Raw genomic sequence first — 6,083 nt, forward strand, 5'->3', positions numbered from 1 at the left:
TGACAAGGGCCAGGCCCTGTTCCAGGCTCTCTGCACGGAATACCTATCAGACATCACAGAACTTTGAAGTAAGAACTATATTTATCTCTGTTTTACAGATGTAGATATGAGGCTTAAAGAGGGGTTGGTTAGTTGCTTGAGGCCCACAGCTAGTGAGTAGAGGAACAGGATTTGAACTAAGGCCTCAGCTCCAGAACTTAGAAGCCATTTCCTCATCTGTAGGATGAGACCTCTGAAGGTGCTCATTTAAAGGTGGTTCCAGAAATAAATACCGTAATGCATGGAATGCACTTAGGCCATTTTCTTGGCACCCAGTATATGTTAATCATGACAATCACGATTCTCCTGTAGGTCAGGTTAAGAATCAAGGACAGTTGAAGCAAAGCGTTCAGGATCTCTTAGGATCTGTGTGGTTTGCTATTTGCAAATGATAGCCCAAGTTATAGAAACCCAGAGGAACATGCCGACTTTGTGAAGTGCTGAGGGTCTGGCCCAGCAGCCTTGCTGACTGGGTGGTTCTGTGGCCCAGGGTGAGTGTGAGGACAGGCGAGGGGAAGTCTGGGGTCAGACATGTGCTACAGAGAGAACTGGAGGGGGGCAGGCAAGCTTGGGAAAGCACTGTCCAGTGGGAGCCCACTGCGAGCAGCCCTGGTACCTGGCAGGTGTGAGATTTCTGCAAAAGACCCCATCCCGAGCCTCCTGGAGATCTGGAGCGTGAAATCTGACTTGGGAGGCAGGGCAGCTCTTGCCAGCCTGGTACACAGGGGAGTGGGCCGACCTTAGAGCCCACACCCACCATATGGGAGCTCTGCTCTACCTGGATCTGAATACGGGGCCTTGGGCAAGTGTCTCAGCCTCTCTGAGCCTCCTCCTCAGCCATCCTGGTGAGTCACGGTCCTGAGCCTATGGAGCTGGAGCAGGTGTGTGTGGGGTCGACACAGGCGGCAGCTCAGAGCCTCAGAGGCACCCTCCCAGCTCCTCCCCGTAGACCCTAGTGCCATGCCTGGCTGGTGGGCCAGCTGAGGCCTGGGGTAAGCGGGTTTCATCTCCCTGAGTTACAGCTCTTTTCTCCAGTTGGGCTGGCTGGGGGGCACTCAGACGGGTATTGGAAACAGCAGCGCAGGGTTGTAACTAAGCCACCTGTGGGGGATGCCCAAGGCTAGGCTAATGGAGCCCTCGTGGGGGGCAGAGGCAGAAATGAATGTACCAGCGGCTGCCTTGGGCATAAACAAAGGTGGGTGCTGGCACAGGGCCCTTCCCAGCCTAGCGGGACTCCCAGGCAGATCTGAAGGAGACTTTTAAGGCCCTCCCTGGCTTCTCAGCTAAATGCTTGGGGTTTAGGGCCAGGATCTCCTCCAGGGCAGCCCACTCTTGAGTTGGTTTCATTTAGCTCAGCCAACACTGGCAGGGGACACCATACTGTGGGCCCAGGGCCAACGTGGGACGGCTCTGTGCCCTACCCTGGGAGTGATACTGTCCCGTGATGGGCTTTGAGGCTGCAGGGTACAGCCGTTAATGTGTGGGCTCCCATCCCTCACCAGCCTGGCTTTGAGTTTCCTCTCCTGTCCTCACCAGCCGGGGGACTCAGCCTCTCTGTGCCTCAGCTTCTGTACCTATAAAATGGGGGTGGATGGTACCTATCACATAGGATGGTCAAGAAGATTGAGTAAGTTTGTAGGGTGCTTAAAGCTGGTCCAGTGTGAAGCTGTTGATCTTAAAAAGAAGTCTGTTATTTCACCAGCAAAAAGGTGGGGGTGGGGGTGGGATTTATTTGGGAAAGGCAGAAAATTTCATCTTGGGACAAATGGAGTTATGGCAAAAACCATAGGCTAGTCCTTAACAAGGGAGAGGAACGTTATTTTATCGAGAAAGGGAGGAAGTTGGGAGGGGTGGTTTGGACGGAGAAAAGCAGGCGTCGAGGGTGCTGATGGTTTTGCACTGGCTGGGCTGCCAGGGTAGCCGGCTCCTTGTAGGAGATGCATCTTTTCCTATTGGGAGCTGTAACCCGGGGTTCTTTCCTGTTGATTCTTCCCTTGGGGTCTAAGCGACCGACCGGTCCTCCTGGACTTGCGGTCCGGAGGTGTGATGTGAGTGCTCCCCCTTCTGGCCGCCTGCCTCCATTGTAGTGAGGTTTTCCTCTCGAAATTTTCAGAGGCAGCACTCAGTGCAGGTTACTGGCCACCATGATCACCATTTTCGAAATGAGGAGGCGGAGACTCAGACAAGTGAAGGTCGCACACGCAATGGAAAAGCCGGGAACAGACCCAAGTCCATCTGAGCCCCCACACCAGGGCCCTTTTTCCAAAACCAGGCCTTGTGGGCCAAGGTCTGGGATGAGAATATCTTGGGAAGCGTGGTGTCCTGCAGCCCAGCCGGACCTCTCAGCCCCTCCCTGGCTCACACCCTTATCAGCAATCCTGGGAGAGACCGATGTTGGCACCCCAGTGCCCAGATGAGACAGGGAGCCTGGGAGGAAAGGCAGCCTTGGTCCTTGGATGGTGGCAGCGGGGCCAGGCATGAGTGGGTAAGTGGCTGTCTGCTCGAGCTGGGGCCTGGAAAGATGAACAGCCTCCACGGCCTGCCCTTGAGGCGCTCTTCAGCTGGAAGATGCACACTGGGCTTTCTGCAGCTTGAATTTCGCAAGTGCAAAGTGAATTCTTAAAAATAAAACCGAGCCAGCGGCGGAGAAGTGCTTTAGGACTTGGCACGCGCCATAGCCAGAGCTGAGGTCCCTGGGGCGACCTGCTCCACCTGTTGGTTGCGCAGATGGCACACGGAGGCCCGCCTCGGGCCACTGCAGCTGCACAGGGCATGCCGGGGTACAGGGAGCGGGCCGGCCCAGCGCTGCCAGCCACCACCGCTCCGTCTATAGGAAGCGTGAGGCCCACGCAGGGCTCCTAAGAACCTTGACATCCCTGGTGAGTGAATGAACCAGAGCCCAGCCTCCTGGCCTCTTCCCTTCAGTCTTCTTATAGGGGGTGGAAGGAGGTTGGAACAGAGGGGCCACGTTGAGAGCATACAGAACGTGGTGTCAGGAAGAGGCCCTGCAGGAGCCCGCCCTCCACGAGCCACACGATCTGCGTGTCTCCTCCGTTCCCTCTCTGCCCATCCTCTCCGTGGCTTCGCTGGGCAGGGCCCTCGAGCCCCATTTGCAGTCTAGGAAACCAAGGCTCAGCGGGCCACACAGCGCTTGTCTAAAGCCACATCTGGCTGAGGGGTCTCTGGAGAAAGGATGCAGGCTGTGGAACTGGTTAGCTTGGGCTCAAGCCCAGCTCTGCTACTGGCCCGAGGGGCGACACTGGGCAGGTGGCACCCCACCTCTTCTCTGAGGCTCATTTGTCCTTCTCTAACGACTGTGTGAGACCATGGAAGTGGGGTTGGCATATAGTCTTCGGGGTCATTCGAGGACAGAATTAGGATCCAAAGAGTGAATATGAGAGGGCCCCTCCTGACTCACCGTCCAAACCCTTGTTGCATAGACAGGAGCCCGGAGAGCTGGAGATGCAGGGGCCTTGCTCCCTGCCGGAGCTGGGCCCCTGGGAGGCAGTGTAACGCAGTGGCCAGGGCTGGGATTAGCTTCCTAGTGGGGCCTCTCCCTGGCTGTGCAGCCTTCAGCGAGATGAAATCACTGCCCTGAGCCTGAGTCTTTTCCGTCGTAAGATGTGCTGGCGTAGGCAAGTGCTCAATTAATATTAGCTAACAATACTATTCCAATGGGAATGAGGCGGGACGGTCTCACAGCCAGAGCTTTCCAAAGACGATCATCGTGGCAGCCAAGACAAGGCAGCGCTTCCGGGTTCACGGCACAGTTCAAGCCCCCGGCAGCCTGTGCTACACCACCTCATCCTCACACAACTGTGTTTGCCGATGAGGAAAGGGGGTGCGGGGAGGGTCTGTCTCCCAGCTGGGATATGCTCCCCGGCTTACCCCAGAGCTTGGCGCCCAGCCACTGCATATGCTCCATCTCTGGGTGCCCTGTGGGGCGTGACCTCCCACTTCTGGAAGGTGGGGTAGTGGAGGGTTTGCATCAGGGATGTCTCTGGGTCTGCTCACCCCTTTCCTGACTCAAGCGTGCCTTGGCCTTGGAGCTCTGGGGAAGGTGTCACATGCAAGGGGGGAGGGGTTCCTGCTGGGCCAGAGGCCCACTCCCTTCTGGGACCCCGGAGCCAGTGTGCGCAGCCTGCTGGTCGTCTCGGTAACCGATACCCAGGCGGCCAGACAAAGTTATGGTGTGTGGCTGGGAGGCTATTTTGTCTAATATGCTAAAAGGTCTTTGGAAATTCCTGGAGCCCATCTGGTCCTAGTTACACCACAATATTGCTGTCTCTTCAACTCACAGACAAGGGAACACTTTTATTTCTCCTTTTGGAGCTCAGGAATGTGCCTTAAATGCAGCCCGCAGCCGCCCATTTGGTTCTCAGAGTTCCTCGATCGTGTGTCAGACCCATCATCCTTTTAAATGCCCACTGCTCCTTCCCCTCAGCTCCCCCCACCCAGAAAACCCCCTCCGAATCTTGAGGGTACCATGGGGAGGGCCGAGAGGCCTTTAGGGAAGCCTGCCTGGCTTTGCGATGTGCCCTGATGTCTGTGCTTTCTCATCTACGTCAGAGAGACAGGAACTCTGGAGAAGTGAACACAGAACAAACCTGGCATGCAGTAGGCGCTTGGTAGATGCAGGTTTTCCAATTCGCTTCATGAATTTGAGAACGTTTCTTGACTGATGCAAGTGCTTCTAGCCTCTGTAAAATGGGGTCTGTAACTCTAAGGGATTCGATAATCTTTCCTTTTCCACCTGGCACCTGTCCACCCACTTAGGCCACCCCAAGAAGCGGGAGGTGAACCAAATAGAGCTCTGCATCTACAACAGCCCCGAGGAATCCAGGCAGGGCCATTCATGGACTTCTCCCCGAGCTGGAGTGTGTGCGCACTTCTTCCCCGGTCTTCTGGTCCCTCTGGGTCCCTTGGGGCTCCTGCTGGCTGCAGTGTCCAGAGGCTGGGCATGGCTGCCCCGTGCTGACACATGGGGCCCTCTCATCCTGGGCTGGCTGACTACTGGCTGCTACCTTGGGCATTTGTTTGAGACGGCTGGCTCCCTCCTCCCTCCCTTGAAGAGCTCCCACTCCTCAATCCCAGGCTGTAATAATCCCAGTCCCCTACCCTGAAGGTAGGATGTGATGAGAGTTCAGATCATCCTCATCCAGTCCCACCTTCCAGGACAGGGCAGGGGTGTATTTCTCCACCCTCTGAAATTGGATGTGCCCATGAACCTGCTTTATGAACTGTGAGCTCAGGGGCATTTGTATCTCCAGGGCAGAAGCTTTCTGAGCCAGTGGGTGATTTTCATGACCCTTTGTCATGGTGATGGCGGAAGCATGTTTTGAGCCATAGCATCTCTTAGCCTGAGTTCCTGAAAGCCCAAGGTGAGTAGAGCCCCCAAATGGGGGTGGACATTCAGTGCGAATGAGAAATAAACCTTTGTTATTTAAGCTACTGAGGCTTGGGGTCACTTGTTATGTAGCATAACCTTGCCCACTCTGACTGACACACATCCCCTTTCCATAATCACAGAGGGGATTTAGTGATGTGATGTTACTCAAACTGGACCAGAGTCCTTATCTAGACTTTTTTATTTTTGTAATGAGTGGGGAAGGGACCTTGTTTCTTGAGTTATAGAGCAGTCATGTTTCGACCACAAAGATAAAGCCCATCTAAGGTATGAATGAATAAAATGGAGGCAGAAAAAGGCAAAATATGATGGAGAAAGAGAATTCTGGTGACATGAAGACAGAGCTACTGTGAACAGCTGTACAAGTTGTGCACTACACAATTCTAAAGAGTGCTGTTTACATAATTACCGTAATATATTTGTGTATTTATCAAGACAATTTTCCAGCAGATGGCAGTAAAGTGTCTTGAGGAAGTGGAGCCTTTCTCTACTGGGCACAAATTTACCATACAGGCTGAAAGCCATGCTGTATCAAGACCCCAATTTCAGTCCTCAAGTCCCCAGAGCTTCCTGAACTTGAGCAGCACTTGGTCGGGTTTATGCTCTTGATAAATTCCCTCTGCTGTTAAACTGCACT

The sequence above is a fragment of the Canis lupus genome, chromosome 19 (genome assembly GCF_048164855.1).
Source record: "Canis lupus baileyi chromosome 19, mCanLup2.hap1, whole genome shotgun sequence".
In the NCBI taxonomy this organism is placed as follows: Eukaryota; Metazoa; Chordata; class Mammalia; order Carnivora; family Canidae; genus Canis; species Canis lupus.